This window comes from Delphinapterus leucas, chromosome 10 (assembly GCF_059928025.1).
Source record: "Delphinapterus leucas isolate spDelLeu-1000000601 "Yukka" chromosome 10, BTC_Dleu_Yukka2, whole genome shotgun sequence".
Classification (NCBI taxonomy): Eukaryota; Metazoa; Chordata; class Mammalia; order Artiodactyla; family Monodontidae; genus Delphinapterus; species Delphinapterus leucas.
The window spans coordinates 76323830-76341540 of NC_143138.1; the positions used below are offsets into that span (position 1 = coordinate 76323830).

A 17711-nucleotide genomic window follows, 5' to 3' on the forward strand; every position below is an offset into this window, starting at 1 on the left:
ATAAAGGAGAAACAATAGACACAAAGTTATTCACTGTGGCCTTATTTCTAATAACAAAATACTTAACAATCTAAGCCATCCACAGGAACCACCCCGGTATATCACAAGAAGGAATACTAGTCAGCTGTAATAAAGAATAAGGAGGATTTTTATAAAATGATATGGAAAATTTGCCAGGTTAAAAAAAAGCAAAGTGAAAAAGAGTATGTATAGTACACTACCTTCTGCATAAGAAAGGACAGAAAGTAAGCATTTGTATATATGTATGTATTTGCTAGTTTTGTAATAAGCACCTGAAGGATAAACTGGAAACTAATGAAAACATTTACTATGGAGGGTAGGTAAGACCTGGGTTGAAAGGGTAGGCATGAAATAGGACTTCCTTGGACAACTTTTTATCTAAGTTTGGCTTTTGAACCATGTAAAGTTTTACATATTCAAATAGAAAAAGATGGAAAAGATAAAACCTAAACTTGCATGCAAACAGGAAAAGAAGTAAAAGGTATGCTATATTGATAAAAATAACCACAGAGGACAAAAAATGAATTCCAATAAGTTTTGAGTCTGGTACTCTGAATGTATATTCACAGTGGAGCATTAGTACAAAAAGAAGTACAAATTAATCTTGAACTTTACTTAGTAGATTGGTTGTTGGAAGTAGTATTGATGTAGTATTTCTGACACTATTTTCTGAATGTTATAGGATAGAGCAAATGAATCAATACATTGAACTCTCACAGTGGAATAAAGGAGATACGAATAAGGAATGAGGGTAGCTGAAGAAGAATTTTGTGATGTTGGATTTGAAATGTAGGTTATTACACATATAGTATATACATGTATATACACATAAATACATACATATATCTTAGAAGTAATGACACCAAAGTATCAATGATCCCACCTAGTAGCCAAATCTTTGTTCCTAAATTCCATTCCCCACTAAAGGGAGGCAGTACTCTTTGAAGAAATGACTTATTCTTGATCAGGACTAGGGAAAATACAATGTAAGCTTAAAAGATCTTATTTTCTTCAAGGGCATACTCAAAACTGACAGAGACATGTCAAAAGGACACAGGAACTAGATTAGAGAGGATCCTACTGGCTAACCTGGGGACAATTTGAGCATCACTAAAGAAAAAGGATCTGTTTATATAGTTATATTTAATTTGTGGAACTTCCTTGAGCTATACACATATGATTTGTGCATCTTCTGTAAGCTGACTTTACTTAATACAAAGTTTGAAAAAAAAATCTGTGATAAAAGCAGCAAAGAAAACACATATTTTATTTTAGCTGAAAGAAGTACCATACTGTATGAGTAAATTGTTCCAGCTAGGATGATAATAATCCAATCCTACTACGGGTATGGGGAGGAGGAGCTCTTTTGTTACCAAAGAATATCAGCTAATAAATATACAAGGCTAATACAATTAGAATAACACCAACAGGCAAGATTCATCCATGAATAGTAAAACCAATGGATGAAACGTTCTTGGGAAACAGAATATTCACCCACTCTCAAAATATCACCTCACAGATTACTTACTAATTACAAAGCAAAAAACAAATCTCAATAAAACACATACCTTCCAAAATTTGAGGTATTTGGAGAATATCACCTTAATCAAGTGATCATATGGCATCACCAAGAATGATACAAACAAATTAGGTACCTCTGATATGATGCAATGTGAAGTATACAATATCACCTAGGTAGTATTTTAGCCAAAAACGTTTAAACTAAATCTAATTATGAGGAAACAACTGGACAAATCCACATTGCGTAGCATTCCAAGACACTGGCTTGGAAACCTCAAAAATATTAACTCACGAAAGATAAATAAAAGCAGGAGACTATCCTAGATTAAAGAGTCCAAAGCAGTGCAACAACTAAAGAAATGTGTAATCTGAGTGGATTTATAGAAAAGAAAATAGAAATAAGGAAAAAGGGACACTACAAGGTACAAGGGACATTAATGGGGACATTTGACTATATTTGATAACATAGTGTTTAAATTTCTTGGGTGTGATAATAGTATTATGGTTACACATTGATCTTAGGAGACACAAGGTTAAATGTCAGGTGGAAATACAATGTCTACAGCTGAACTGCAATTAGTTTTCAAAAGTATATAAATGAGAAAAAGAAAGCAAATGAACAACAGTGCCAAAATATTAATGAATAACTGAATTCCTGTGAAAGGTATTTGGGTATCTGTTGTTCTCTCAATTTTTCTTAAGTTTTAATATTTTCAAAGTAAAAAATTGGGAGGAAAATAATTGGGATAGACTGTAAAAAAAAAAATCAAGGACAATTAGCATTTTCTAAATGCTTGCTATGTGTCAGGCCCTATTCATAAGGGGATTTCAATAATAACTCATTTAATCCTCATAATTCTATGTGATTGATAGTAATACTTCTACAGATGAGGAAATTGAATACTATAGAGAGAAAATAACTTGCCCAAGCTAGTAATCAGAGTAGTTAGGATTTGAACCTAAGAAATTTAGATTCAGAGTTCATTATCATAGACACAATATTTTTCTGCCCTTCAAATAAATAATAAATCAGATTATTGAAACATACTTATTGAATAATATGAAATAATATGATTAGTAGAACAAATATATTAATCACATCAGCCTAATGATTATACCTATCTGATATTTCCTACATGCCCAACACAGAATTCTGGAGGGTTCAATTGGTTCTGATTAGTTCTCTTTCCTATGCTGGAAAATAAGACCAGCAATAACTGGAGGCCAACGAACATCCTGGGGTGGGGTGGAGGGTTGATTTTTATTACCATAGTATCTTCAGTTATGGGTATTATTTTTAAAACAGAGAATATAGAGAAAGTTAAAGAATCAATATTTATAACTAGTAGGTTTAAAAAATCAAAGAAAAAGGAACAAAAGTACAGGTGCTTTGAGGTTTGGATTATGATAAAAATGCCATTATAAAGCAATTCATTTCCCCAGATTGTAGCAGTTAAAGACCCTAACACAGTAAAAATTACATCATTAGTCAGTTAATCAGCTTTCTCTCACAATGACTCAATGGGGTGCCTTCTTTAACTCAATACAGTAACCAGCTCACCAACAGTATCTAAAAAAGAGAAAAGTTACAAGAATAAAAAAATTGACACAAAAAGCTATGGAGAAGAGAGACTGAAACAGACAAAAGCGGTTGTACTATAAAAGAAAGTGAGAAATGGAAAGGGAAATGTCAGGAATCAAAGGTTAAAAGAGAAAAGATCAGGATTAAAAAAAAAAAAAAAAAGATATTCAAGTCTCTTATAAAAGAAAAGGGACAAGTCGAGAGATAAAAATCATGACCAGAGTTGAAGCCTGAAAACAAGGCAACAGACAAAAAGAAGTGGTATTAGCAGTGCCATTCACTCACTCATTTACTCATTCATTTAACATCTAGAATATAGAAGGTACTTTGTGGACCTCTGAGAGACACAAAAATGATAAGCAGGGACCCCGGCCCTCAAAGAGCCTAGCTGCTCAAGATTTTCTCATTTTTGCATGTTCTTATTTTTTAAATGTGATTTTAATTATTGATGCCATACCTTAGTTAACTGTGGTTGTTAATTTTATATCTCAACTTGATTGGAACACAGGGTGCCCAGATTAAACATAATTTCTAGGTGTGTTTTTGAGGGTGTTTCTAGATAAGAGGGCATCATCCAATCCAGTGAGGGCCTGAATAGAACAAAAAGACAGAGAAAAGGGAAATGCATCCTCTCTGCCTGACTGATTAAGCTGGGACAGTCTTCTGCCATCAACTGTGACTTGCACCATCCGCCTTCTGGTTCTTAAAACTACACCACCAGCATTCCTGGATCTCCAGCTTGTAGATGACAGATTGTGCAACTTCTCAGCCTCCATAATCATATAAACCAATTCCTATATATAATAAATATATTTATTTATTCCTTTATAAATAAACACACACACACACACACACAGGTAAACAGCTTTTGGCAGGAAAGAGCACTTTGCAGGAGGCCCCTTTTGTCTTGTCACTTTAGCAAAGCTATATTGCAGGGGTCCCCAACCCCATGGGCCGTGGTCCACGGCCTGTTAGGAAGCTGGCCGCACAGCAGGAGGTGAGCAGTGGGCGAGCGAACGAAGCTTCATCTGCCGTTCCCCATTACTGCCTGAACCATTCTACTCCCCCACCCCGGTCCGTGGAAAAACTGTCTTCCACAAAACCAGTCCCTGGTGCCAAAAAGGTTGGGGACCACTGCTATATTGTAACTGACCTTAAGCCAGGCACTATTCATCTCTGGCCCAAGCACACTTTCAAATCTTTTGATCACACAATACCTTGCCTAACCTGTTGGTTCTTTCCTTACATCGAAGAAATAGAAATGAAGAATAAGTAATTAACAGATAACTAAATCTCTTCCCTAGCTTCCCCTTCGGTAATCTTGTGAACAAACTGTGTGAACAAAATAGCATCTAAAGAAAGATCACAAGAAGTCGACAAGCCTGCACGTAGTGGAAAATGGCAATGAGTCTGATCCCCTATCTCAATGATTAACTGAGATTGTTTCTCCTTTTCTCTTTAAAAACGTTCATGGATGAGCAGAGTCTTCAGAGTTGGTTTTGGGACACAAGTCCACCTTCTCCCCAGACTGCCAGCTTTCTGATTAAAAACAACTTTTTCCATTTCTACCAACACTTGCCTCTTGAGTATTGATTTTCAAGCAGCGAGCAGCTGGACCTGAGTTCGGTAACACACACACACACACACACACACACGCACACACATAAATACCTCCTATTGGTTCTGTTTTTCAGAAGAACCTTAATACACTAATATTCTCATACTCAGCACGTACTTCCAAATATTACAGCAGTTACATCATCCATAAAAGAGGGTACTTCTTAATGGCAACTGCTGTACTGAAGGAGTTTATTATGAAAGGAGATGTGTTCACATTTCTGATATACTGATAGTATCATCATTAATTAAAGCAGCATCATAAAGTGGTGCTATGATGTATAGATACTTTCAACTCTGGAAACATATCATCCATTTTCTTTTCATTATCTTATTCCAGAAAGGTGAACATCGGCAAAGGACAAGGAAATCTAAAGGAAGCAGAAAGACAGATAAGGAGTTTAGGAATCAAGTTTTCATTTTCTTTGTAATTTTCCACAGGACTTCTATGAAAAAAAGCAATACTGACCAATGGAGTATTTTTCATATTGTGTCTGAGAACGAATTCTGGGTAAAGGAAGATACAACAAGGGAGAGGCTCTCAACCAGATATCCTTTCCTAGTATCTCACATGCAGAAAACACCTAAGTGAGGTTTACTTGAAAGAAAATCAGAAATTGACCTCCCAGCCTGCCTGTGTATGGTTTCTGCTCTTACTAAGGTCAGCTTAATCCCTGAAGAGAGCTGAAAATTCAAGTTTAAATGGGTGTTTCATAATCCAATTTAGAGGACCCACCTCTACCCCCCAAGTCAACAAAAGAGGGTGAAGAGCATGGAAGTCAACACCCATTATTTAGACTGATCAACATCTGACTCCCTTAGGGCACTGCGCCTCCCCAACTCATTGTTTTCTCCTGGGATCTCAACTGAGGTGTCTCATCTCCCTCACCAGAGGTAGGAATGTGACTCAAGCTAACCAATCTGAGTCTTCTGGGGGGATTTATACGAATCAGCTGTAAGAGAATGGCGCTTCTGAGAACATGGGTAGTATTAAAAAAAAACAAAGAAGAAGAAAACAGGCCCAGAATGGAGTCACTTGCGCTAAGCTCCATGTCAACAAATCAAGAGTTAATACCTAGTCTAATTGTAGTTTCAGCTTCTCCTAGAAATGTAATCTTAACCAGTCAGTCTGAAATTTCCTGGCCAGCACTGGTGAGATAATCCATCTGATGGAACTCTGCCATCCCCCAAGAAGGTAACTTTGCCTGAAACAATCCTTTCTTTTATTTATGACTTTCTTATCCCACCCCCTTTCTGCCCTTTCCTTGTCTGAGGCTCTTTGGAGCCCTTTTCTATCTACTAGACGGGATGCTGCCTGATTCATGAATTGCTGAATAAAGCCAATTAGATCTTCAAATTCACTCAGTTGAATTTTGTTTTTTAATAGTAGTTAAATTCACACCACCACAAGGACTTAGACTGAAGGAAAATTAAGAGCATGTAGAGAAGAAATGGGCTATGAGATAGGGAGGAGCAGAGGCAAATTAACCATGAAGCTATTGCAACTTAAGTTTCCAGGTCCTTTTAGAGCAATGTGGTCATTTATGATCTTTTAATAAAGAAGCTTCTTCAAACTGTGTAAACTTCAGGCTACACAAAACCTAGATTCACCCCTGGAAGAAACAGTTTTGAATATACAATGAAGCACCTATAGCCATCCATGACAAAAGTCAGGTTCATCCCACTGGAAACTGAAATTATGTGAGCCAAAATTCCCATTTTCATTTCACTCGAGATATCCTGAATTCAGTTTTACCCACTTACAACTGAAGGGTAGGAGAATATGTCACCCCAAAATATGACTCTTCAGCATAAGGATTATTTTGAGCCAATTATTGTAAGAAACAGCAGACACAGGAGAAGCTCTGAAAATAGAGTAGAACTTGCCCTTTTGTAAGAGATATTCACATTTATAAAGGAAATCTCCATTAGTAAGTGTCTCCCTCTCTGTACCAAGAAGAGAAGGATGACTAAATCACAAGAGAATCTTTTCAATGGAGAAGGCATTAAATCTACAGAACAAATCTTACCCTGGTTTACCACGCTTTTCCTAGTAAACTCCCATAACTACCTACCCCAACCCTCCTTATCTTTCTTATGTCTTTAGCTGAAGATGGTATTTAAGGTAGTAGATGCACCATCTCAGGAAGTTACTCAGTTTTTCTGGGTATCTCCCATGTATACAGGAAGTATACAGGTTCATAAATTTCTGTTTGTTTTTCTCCTGTTAAACTTTTATTACTGGGAGGTTTGGGGTGGTCTCAGCCAAGAATTCAGAAGGGCAGAGGGGAAATTATTTTTCCTCCTCTACATAACCAAAAGAATTTGGAGAATTTACGAAAACAATAAACTTAACTTCCTCTCAGGAAAATAGTACAAATCAATACTACTTTCAACTTTCAAAATATATATATTATAAGCTATTACTTTGCTTTTGTCCAAATTTCAGAATGTTGCTAACAGAAAGTTCCCACATCAGATTTAAGCAATTTTAATAAAACAAACCATAGGACAACCTTTACAGATTTTTCAAAGATATTTTTCCTTTAATTAATTAGCAATAAATGAAAAAAAGAAAGATTAAGCTGACACTACAAAAAGTCTCATTTGATAATAACCTTTTGGGACTTCCCTGGTGGAGCTGTGATTAAGAGTCCTCCTGCCAATGCAGGGGACACGGGTTCATGCCCTGGTCCGGGAAGATCCCACATGCTGCAGAGCTACTAAGCCCGTGCACCACAACTACTGAGCCTGCGCTCTACAGCCCACGCGACACAACTACTGAAGCCCACGCGACACAACTACTGAAGCTCATGCGCCTAGAGTCCGTGCTCCGCAACAAGAGAAGCCACCGCAATGAGAAGCCCATGCACCTCAACGAAGAGTAGCCCCTGCTCGCCTCAACTAGAGAAAGCCCGTGCGCAGCAATGAAGACCCAACACAGCCAAAAATAAATAAATTAATTAAAATAATGATAATAATAAGTGTAACCTTTTTATGTTGTGTGTTTACCAAACGTATTTTTATTTCTTCATTGCACAGAGTACTTATTTTCTACTGAGAGTTCCATTTAAATTCTCTCTTGGCCAATCCACGTGATTGCTAAGGAATCCATTCATAATACTGTATGTGTCAAACCCCTACCAGCAGTGCTTTGTCACCCACAGTCTCCTCGAAACAAATTACATTAGATATCTAAGACTCTTGGAAATCTGCAAGAAAAGCATATTCAGCAATGTTTCACTTAAGCAAGCCTCTGCCTTCTTGGAATTTTTCTTTGAAGAACATAATTTAGAAAGTGGTAAAATTTAATGGAGGATATTCCACACTTTTCTGAATAGCAACATGCAAACTAATAAAGGTCCAGGGAGTTCTTCCACGTAGTTCCAAGGAAATAAAATGTGCTTCTTATTAAATATTTCTCAAAAGGTACTTACAATACTACATTTGTTGGAAAAAATTTATCTTAAAAGAAACATGAAATATTTCATGTCCAAAAGATCAGGAAATCAATCGAAATGGACCATTTGTCTTGTAAATGATTCATTCAGAATGACAAAGAAAATCACTGTTGTACCAGGAAGTGACCCCCTCATTTTGAAGAAAAGCAGGCAGTCGGAGAAGCATGGATTTTGTGATTTTGAAGAAAATCACTGTTACTTCCGAGCAATGATTCAAGTCCCAATCAAGTCCTGTCACCACCCCCGTACACCTTGCCTCTTCACCTGAAGAAGACAATAAAATTTGTACTGACCCCTCCAAAAAGTGTGCAGCCAAGTGACCTCACTTTAAAGAACTCTGTATACACACACCCCTCCATCACCACCATCATGTTGCAGAACAGCCACCTCAGCAGTAAAGAGATTTGAGAGTTAAGTAAACCTTCTAGCCAGAGGTCCTGGTGTCCTGGTGTCTTCATCTAATCCCAAGTCACTATGGAGTAGGTCCCTGCAGGGCACTGGCTTTGGTGCCACAGAGCACTGCCATTTCCAGCACTACCAGTTCCTTTAACCTTCAAGAGAGCAGAGAAGAGGCATTCAAACTGACGAGTAAAGAGATGTCCTGGCCGTCTAATTTCAAAGTAGGTCATATCAGAGTCTTTTATGGTTTTTAGAAGTATTTTATGCTACTCTGATGGAAACCTAAAACAGTAGTAGCTTCTGTCTGATAAATGCCATAGAGGGGGAAACAGTAAGTCTAAAGCAAAGGGAGGGGGGTGAAATTATTTTGCTGCAATAGGCAACACAGTGAAAACAAGAGACTACTGAAGTTTAAACAAATCATCTATATTTATTCTGGTAAAGACTTTCCTCATATCAGCACTTTAATTACCACTGTAAAATGCTGACAATAATTATGTGAATGTTGCTACAAAAAATTAAATTTCCCAACTAATGGGTTTCAAAGGTGTTTCCGCTCCTGCCTTACACACATATATACAGACAGACAGACAGACACACACACACACACACGTGCACATGCGCAAGAACATTTCGGGTATCTCTGTTAGGATTTCCCAAAGTCAACTATACTGTATGGAACGAAAATATCTATACTCCTCCTACTACCACCACTACTACCAAGAAACAAGTCCAAAAAGAAAGAATGTGAGCCATAATACACTAACCTGAGGCCTGTGTTAGGCTTGTAGTTGGAAGCAGTGTGGCAGAGTAGTTATCAACCTGAACTTTGGAGTCACATCATACAGAACTGAATCCTATCTTAGTCACTGGGTGACTAGGGCTAGTAACTAAACCTCCCTGAACCCCAGTTTCCTCATCTGCAAAATGGTGACAGTCATGTATGTTATAGGAGTTAAATGATGAAATGTATATAAAGTACTTAGTACAGATTCTGGCTCACAACAAAGCACTTGTGAAGTGTAGAGTAATTGCTATCATTATTACCATTATCAACAATTGTCACAGAGCATGCTTCTTGGTTAAACAGACACGAAGCTTAGGGGAATAAAGTCACTCTCAGGAAAGTTAGACTTTAAGAAAATAGAACTTGCCTAGTACTTTGGTTAAAATGCACATTTGTCTGACTTTATATTTTTGGCATTGGCATGTCTAATGGGCAGCTGATACAGCCTGTGCAGGATCTGCAATCTCAACAGAAAGGCAAGTATAACCTTCCTGGTTGTTAATAAGCAACTTGTTAATCTCTGGATGAATGGACTTCCCTGCTTTGACCTTTTCTACTCAAAATGTGGCCCACAGACCAGAACATCAGCATCACCAGGGAACTTCTTAGAAATGCAGAATCTCAGGCCCCACCCCTAATCTACAGAATCAGAATTTTAACAAGAACCCTAGGTGATTTGTATGCACATTAAGGCTCAAAAAGCACTATTGTAGACCACAAAATTTAATATACAACTTAACCCATTTTGGATGTGTTTCTGTAATCTCTGCTATACAATAAACCACTCCAAAACTAGTGACTTAAAACAATAAGAATAACAACCATTTATTTGTCCTACATCTTCTGTTTGGGCAGCCCTTAGTGGGACAACTCATCTCTCTGCTCCACATAATGTTGGCCGGGGCAGTCCAGCTGGGACTGCAAGATCCAAGTTGGCTTCCCTTCCCTCCATGCCCCTCGGCTGATATGACTGGGACAGCTGGGGGATGGCTGGGCCTCTCTCCATATCTTCGTAATCCTCCACGAACTCAATCCCGATGACCTCTCTCTTGCTGCATAACCAGACTTCTTAAAGAGATGGCACAGGGCTCTAAAGAGTGTTTATCTCCAGCCAACCTAAAGTCTAGCTGGACTCAGAACTGACACAGTGTTATTTCTGCCATTTTCTATTGGCCAAAAAAAGTCAAAATGTCAACCAAAACTCACGGGGAGGGAAAGAGGACTTTATCTCCTTACGGGAGAAGAGACATGCACAGACAGAAATGGAAGAATTTGTTGCAACCATCTTCTCAGACCAGTTACGTACAACAGGGTGTCCGTTCCTTTATCATTTCCTCTCTCTCCCGGTTCTTGTGATTGGTAAAAACATCCACTTCATTTCGATTACACGATTATATACACGCCCCCATTGGGAGCATAAGGAATTTTAAGGCCTGATATCTCCCCTCAAGGATCTTGTTATAATAAAATTGGTGAAATAAGGCATGTATATCTTAAAATTTTAATAACAATAAAATGCTGTAATAATAAAATATTTAAGTAGCAGTACCAGATAATAATAGAAGTGACGGCCTAAGGCTGTGAACCATTCATTTAATTAATTGTGTACACAGTAGCCACTTTGAGTGCTCAGGGAAGAGCATGGAAGTGGAGAAAAAGGGACCATGGAAGAGGAGGGATGTATAGCCTGAGCTGAGGAAGATTTGCAAAGGAAGAGTCAGATAGATTTCCAAAAAAAAAAAAAAAGACCCAATGAAACATACTTGAAGGATAACAGAACCAAGGAGCCAAGGGAATGGGGTCATGGGGACACAAAGCCATGAATGAGTGTCTCTGCATGTTCTTTCTTGAGTGATGATTATAAATTCAATGTTCCTGAAAGAATTTCTTGCCTCATAACGTCCACCTTTGTGCTTCCCCCTTAGATATGTTCATATGCCCTTTATGGAATTCCCAACAGCAATGTAACCTTGTATTAATAATGAAGCGTTTTTACTAACCTTATAAATTTTACTATACCTTGTTGGGGGGTGGGGAGGGAGGACAAAGAAACAGAAATGTGGGCATGTCAAATGGCAACTTGTAAACTTCACTATTCATTGTATAGGAATTAGCACTTCTGGTATTATTAAGCAGCAACTTGTAAAGTTCACTCTCCCTTAGAAAATAAAAATGGAATGAAAGGTACTGCTTAGAAGAAGCATAAATTTCAATCTCCATTGCAGGAAAATAAGCTCTGATGACGCTACATAGTTCATACACCTCAATGTGCCAAACACTTGTTTTATTACACATTCATGTATAATCAGCTGGTTTTCCAGCAACAGAGAATGAAACTTACAAGTTGTTGTTTAACTTTCTTTTAAATGTATTTTTCTTCCTTCTCCTTTTTCCTCCTCCATACCCCCAAAACATAATATGAACAACGGGGTTTCTGAATGTTACCACTCATTAATTCCTTTTATAACAATGATTAAGACAATTTTAAACATTGTTCTTGGGCTTTATGCTATCACATATAATAGAGAATGACATAGTTTTGGGTCATACATTTCAAACAATAGCTTTTTAACTTGTTGGGGGTAGAGAGAGCTTTTTAAAAGTTAATAATAAGCATCATTAATAGCCTTTAATTTCTATTTGTTGTTGAAAAGCACCAGGCCTCTGACTCCAGAAGCTCCTCAGCATTTTCACAAATGCACCCATCAGAAATTCAGAACCAGTGCATTTGAATGATTTTACCATTTATTAAAACAAGTTTCTTTTTCTTGTTTCTTTTTTCTTTTCTTTTTTTTTTTCTGACTTTATCTTACAGTTCTAGAGGCCAAGTACAAAAATCAGGGTGTGGGTGGGCAGGGCTGGTTCCTTCTGGTGGCTCCAGGGAGAATATGTTCCTTGGCTCGTGGCTCCTGCCAGCACCTTCCAATCTCAGATTCTGCATCTGCCTCCCTCTTATGGGGACCCTGTGTGACACTCGGCCCACCAAGATACTCCAGGACCACCTCAGGATCCCACGTGGACATCTGGGAGGGTTATTCTGCCAACCACACTACCTCTCCCCCACCCCACTTCCCTGCACCCTGTATACGAGGGGGGCCTCCACCACATTAATCAGAGGCCCTCAAGCCCAGCAGCCAGAGCCCTGACCCTCATGGGGACTTAGGACAGGGAAAGGAAAGTGTGTCGTGTTCCTAAAGAGAGTAAGACACAGGCCCAGCGGCCCGTCTGTGTTGGCACCTGTCCACCGGGCTCACAGCGCCTCCTCAGCACGGGCAAGGCGGGCCAGCCGTGCCAAGACACCTGCCAGGTCGGCGGCCTTGCCCAGATTGACGTAGGTGTCCGTGCAGATGCGGTGGAGGCTGAGCCAGTCGGACAGCAGCTGAGAGAGGAGGTGCACGTGCTTCTCCATCTCCCAGGGGCTCGTGGCCGTGCGGTAGCTGCCCACCATCCTGGTGCAGGCCATCTCCATGCTGAGCGCTGGCTTGTGCTCTGACCTGAAGACGCTGCGCAGCACGCGGGCCACCTCAGGCAGCCGCTCGAGCCCCTGCAGCCGCTGCTCCTGTTCCAGGCGCCGGGTCATCTGCGCCAGCTGCTTCTGCGCCTCCTGGGCCGGATCCGCTCCAGCAGGACCTGGGACATCCCCTTCAGGGCGGCAGGCGGCATGGCGGCAGGGTGGCTGGCAGTGCCGGGCTGGGGAACCAGGGGCTGCTAGGCTCGGCCGTGAGCTGGGCCAGGTCACTCAGAGCCTTCTCCATCCTGGATGACACCAGGCTGCGGGCACCGGCCAACACCTCCTGGGCGGTGGCCAGCTTCTCCACGGTGGGCGGCTGGGGCAGCTTGGCCGGCTTGATGTAAGGCACTTCGTCCACATTGAAGCGGGGGTGCCAGCGTGTCAGCTGGTCCTCAGGAACCTCCATGGGCGGCGGGGGGTGGGGGGGGGTTTCAGGGAGGCCAGGAAGGCCCTGTGATACTACCGGACACGGGCTACCAGATTCTGGCTGAAGATCTGGCACCACCGCAGCAGGCGTGATGCCGTGAGCTGGGGAGCCACACTGCCAGCCTGCTGGTCCAGCAGCGGCTCGATGGTGAGCTGGTAATCAGACCTCCTGCCACCGTCCTTGAATGTGGCGGCGTAGCGCTCCTGGCGGAAGCAGTAGGAGCCAGGGTACACGGTTTTGATCCGGCCCACACTGCGCTCCTCAAAGCGCTTCTGCATCATGTCCTGGACTCCCTGCTTGACCTTGGCGAAGGTCACAGTCTCAGAGTGGTTGTACAGCATGCCCACGATGGTGTCCATGCTGCAGAACATCTCGGCCAGCACCTGGTACTTGTAGGGCAGCACAAGGCCCGGGGGCCCCTGCTGGGTCAGGGCGAGGAAGCGCTGATAGGCAGGCATCTGCTCACCACGTAGTCCCGCTGGGTGCCCCTTGTCCTCCGGTGCTCTGGGTTCCCCAGCATTCTTCTGTGCACTTGCCTTTAGCTCCTGGACCCGTGCCCCCAGCTCCTGTGCCCACTGCAGGCAAGACTTGAGCTCAGAAAGGGTGACCTTTGAAGGGACCTTGTGTCCTCCTGGGCTGCCAGTCAGGGTCGCTGACCAGCTGAGAGGGTGGCCTTTGTCTTCTTGCTTTGGGGAGAAGAGTGCTCTGGAGAGCCAGGGACAGCTGGGGAACTAGGGCCAGAGACTGCGTTGGCCAGCAGCCGCAGCCTCCTGCACGGGGGCGGAGCAGGCTCATCGCTCTGGGGCTCAGCGGGTTGGGCCCAGCCGGGGCCGGGGCGCGGGGCTCAGGGTGCACCAGACCGGCTTGGTGTGTCTAAGGGGTGGTATGTAAATCTTCGGGAAGACCCTGACAGGCAAGACCTGAAGGTGGAGCCCAGTGACACCATCAAGAATGTGAAGGCCAAGATCCAGGATAAAGAAGGCATCCTCCCTGACCAGCAGAGGCTCATGTTTGCAGGCAAACAGCTGGAAGACGGCCGCACTATTTCTGATTACAACATCCAGAAAGAGTCTACCCTGCACCTGGTCCTCCGTCTAAGGGGTAGCTGTTAATTATTCAGTCTCGCATTCATAATGCCCAATGATGGCATCACTCTGCACATGGCACTGTGCCATGGCGGGAGCAGCGAGACCCCAGCGGTGGGACCACAAGCAGAAGTGGAGACGCGTTTCCCGCTGATTTTCTCACTGCACCCTGGTCCCGCCCCCGCTGTGGGCGGAAACCATTGGCACAAACAAATTTCTAAATAGTTCTCCTGGACAGGAAGGACCCGAACCTTGGAAGAAAGTGGTAGAGCTATATTCTGTGGAGTCATGGCAAGCAATAAAGGAATAAGGGGAGTTGCCACCTCATTACTAAAAGTGTCAGTGCAATGATATCCTAATAAAAGGTGTTCTAACAGAAATTATAAGAAAACTCTCAAAAGAGAAGTCAGGTGCAATACAGCAGAGAATCAAGCAAAGACATCTTTATGTAAGAGGGGAGTAAAAACATACAAATATACCACCCCTGTAATTTTCTTAACTTATAATTTTTGAATAGATGATACATCCAAGAAGTAATTAATTGAAATAATACCAAAGTAGTAATGTACATTGAAAAATGTCTTCTGATCCATGCTTTTAAAAATCTCTTATGCAGTCTTCAACATATGCATATATAAATATATATACATATACTTTACATTTCTATGACCACAAATAATAGCATATTCTAACCCTTCTTTCACTTAGAGATGGTTCTATATAGATACAGGCTTTATAAAGGCTTAACTATATTACAGTGCATAAATATTCCATAATTTATTCACCTAATCTATTTCTTGGACATTCAGACTATTTTAAATCATTCGTTATTAAACAAAATGCCATGATGAATATTTTAGTACAGAGATTTTTGTGCATCTAGTGACTATATTTCTAAAATAAATTACTAGAAATGAAACTGCTAGGTCAAAGGGTTGTGTGAATTTTATTTTGATAGTTATGGCCAAATAACTTTCCAAAGACAATATACCAATTTATACTTCCATTCATGATACCAATATATCTTGCATTGAAGGAATTCCAAAATATCCAAAAGTTCACATCACTTTTCTGCCAATTGATCCATTCCCTCTGAAATGGGGGTTGGGGGTAAATATCATCTACTTTTGCTTATAAGTATAGGCAGGTTATAATTATTATTAGCCAAGATTCAAGGCTATATCATTACCTACCGCACCGCTCTCTCCTCACTGTGCTATAATTCTAACTGGTCATATAGATCTTTAATTTGCAGATCTCCTCAGAATACAGATTATCTGCATTCTGCAGACATCTGCAAAAAGCCATCCACAAGTGCATATTTCATGGCTGAATATTTTTACATAACATCAGCTGGAGCCCATCATTCCAGTATTCTCGCCACGTGTCACAACCTGCTCTATTATATCAATAAGCAGCTTCAATTAGTCATTTTCTCCCCATGGTGACGACAGCTATAATAGCGTGCAGTGGTCTGATGAAGTTTGTAATACAAAGTACAGATGGGGATATTAGAAGGAAGAGGATACAAAATTAGAATAGCATAAAAAAATTCCACCTCCCAAATAGTTATTTGGGAAATGACACAGTATTCAAGAACGAATACAAAAATGCAATTACTTTTGAAAAAGATGGATAAATAAATTCACCACAGGAACACATTCTTGCCCCAGATAGAACTCTGGTTTTTATTGACTAATTAGTCATTAAGTGTTATCCCAAAAGCAAGTATAAATAAAAGAATGTTTGGTAAATTGAAAAAAAACTTGCCTTAAATAGAATTATAAGATGAAAATAAATACCAACGGAGAACGCTGCTTTGAAAGCGTTGTACAGTAGTAAATAAATTAGAAGGCATAAACACAGTTGGCTCTCCTCTCAGAATTTTTCCTAATCCTTCCAGTTCTCACCTTGTCCACTACTATCACTGGGCTCCAAGCCACCCCTACAATATCTGGCATAGAGCCATGTCTTCCTAACTGACCACCTTTTCAGCCTCTTCTATTCAGAGCAGCTGAAACTATTACTTTTTAAAAATATAAATCAGATCATGTTATGTCTTTCCTTTCAGTTCTCCTGTAGTTTCTCTCACAATAAAAATCTAAAAGCTTCACCATGGCTGAAAAGGTCCTATGCAATCCAGTCCTGCCACCTCTTCAATGACATGTCCCACTGCTCCCTTCTCATCCCAACACTGGCCTCCAACAAGCACAGTCCCAACTCAGGTCCTCAGGCCTTACTATTGCTTCTAGCTAGGATGCTTGCCCCTCAAATATTCATATGTACCCCCTCCTCTTAACTTTAATCACATTTGTCCTCAAATGTCACCTCATCAGAGAGGTATTCTTTGACTACCCAATCCAAAAAGCAACCCAAAGCTCTAACAATGCGTGCTGATTTACATTCCTTACACCACTTACTCCACTTTACATTACATTATAATATGCATATGTGTATCAATTTATTATCTTTATCTCCTAGATTCTAGAATATAATTTCTATGAAGGCAAGAAGAAGCAAAAATACAAATTGTGCATCCCAACCAGACACAAAATCATGCTGTGATTGTGAATTATATCCATAGTTGTTAAAACATCATTTAACTTACTTTGGGTCAAATTCATTCAACACAGCAAACATTTAATGAACTTCTAGTTACATATGGGACTATTATATATTCTGTTTATAATATGCATTATATTACATAATATGTATTATATATTATGTATATGTAAATATATATAATATATAATTTAATAATATATAAATATTATATATATATTATATATAAATAATATATTATATGATGTAATACATATTATAAACAGAATATATATTATATAATGAACATTTAATTAATATGGGGTTCCAGAAGCACAGGTCCCAGTGTCTATTCCTGGAGACAGAACTTTACAGTGTTTAGGAGACAAGACACAAAATATGAGCTATTGAAATACCAGGTCAAAACATTAACAATCAGAAGCCAACATAAGTAGGGCAGATAATAAATGTCAGGAAGTTCGGACGAGAGACTTGTGTAGGCTAAGAGGGTGAAGGAAAGTTTCAAAAAGAAAGATGGAGAGGATCAGGAAAAGGACACTAGAAGGAGGAAAGCATTCTGGTTAAGCTCACAGCATAGGGAAAAACAGATTATACCAGTGATCCTCAGACTTCAGGGCATGGAACCCTGGTGCTAGATGGTCACTGACAGGACAAAACAAAGACTAATAAAGTTCTATCCCTTTCAATTCTCTTTCAATCTTTCTAATTCATCCAATGAGAAATATTAATTAGTGCTAA

At 40.3% G+C, this 17711-nt stretch overlaps 1 protein-coding gene and 2 pseudogenes across 8 annotated transcripts in view; 1 reads left to right on the forward strand and 2 right to left on the reverse strand.

Moving 5' to 3' along the window:
- FHIT (fragile histidine triad diadenosine triphosphatase) overlaps positions 1–17711 on the reverse strand; it is a 1451582-nt gene that overhangs the window by 1117514 nt on the left and 316357 nt on the right. Inside the window, exon 1 of one of the 8 annotated variants that reach the window (XM_089918155.1) lies at positions 8624–9296. The exons of the other annotated variants lie outside the window; for them this stretch is intronic. The gene's annotated coding sequence lies outside the window, so the exon portion shown is untranslated. Of the gene's footprint in view, positions 1–8623; positions 9297–17711 lie in introns of those variants that run through there. 8 annotated transcript variants of the gene reach the window in all.
- LOC111174155 (DNA replication factor Cdt1 pseudogene) lies at positions 11465–14121 on the reverse strand (annotated as a pseudogene).
- Positions 14070–15152, forward strand: LOC149748300 (ubiquitin-like; annotated as a pseudogene).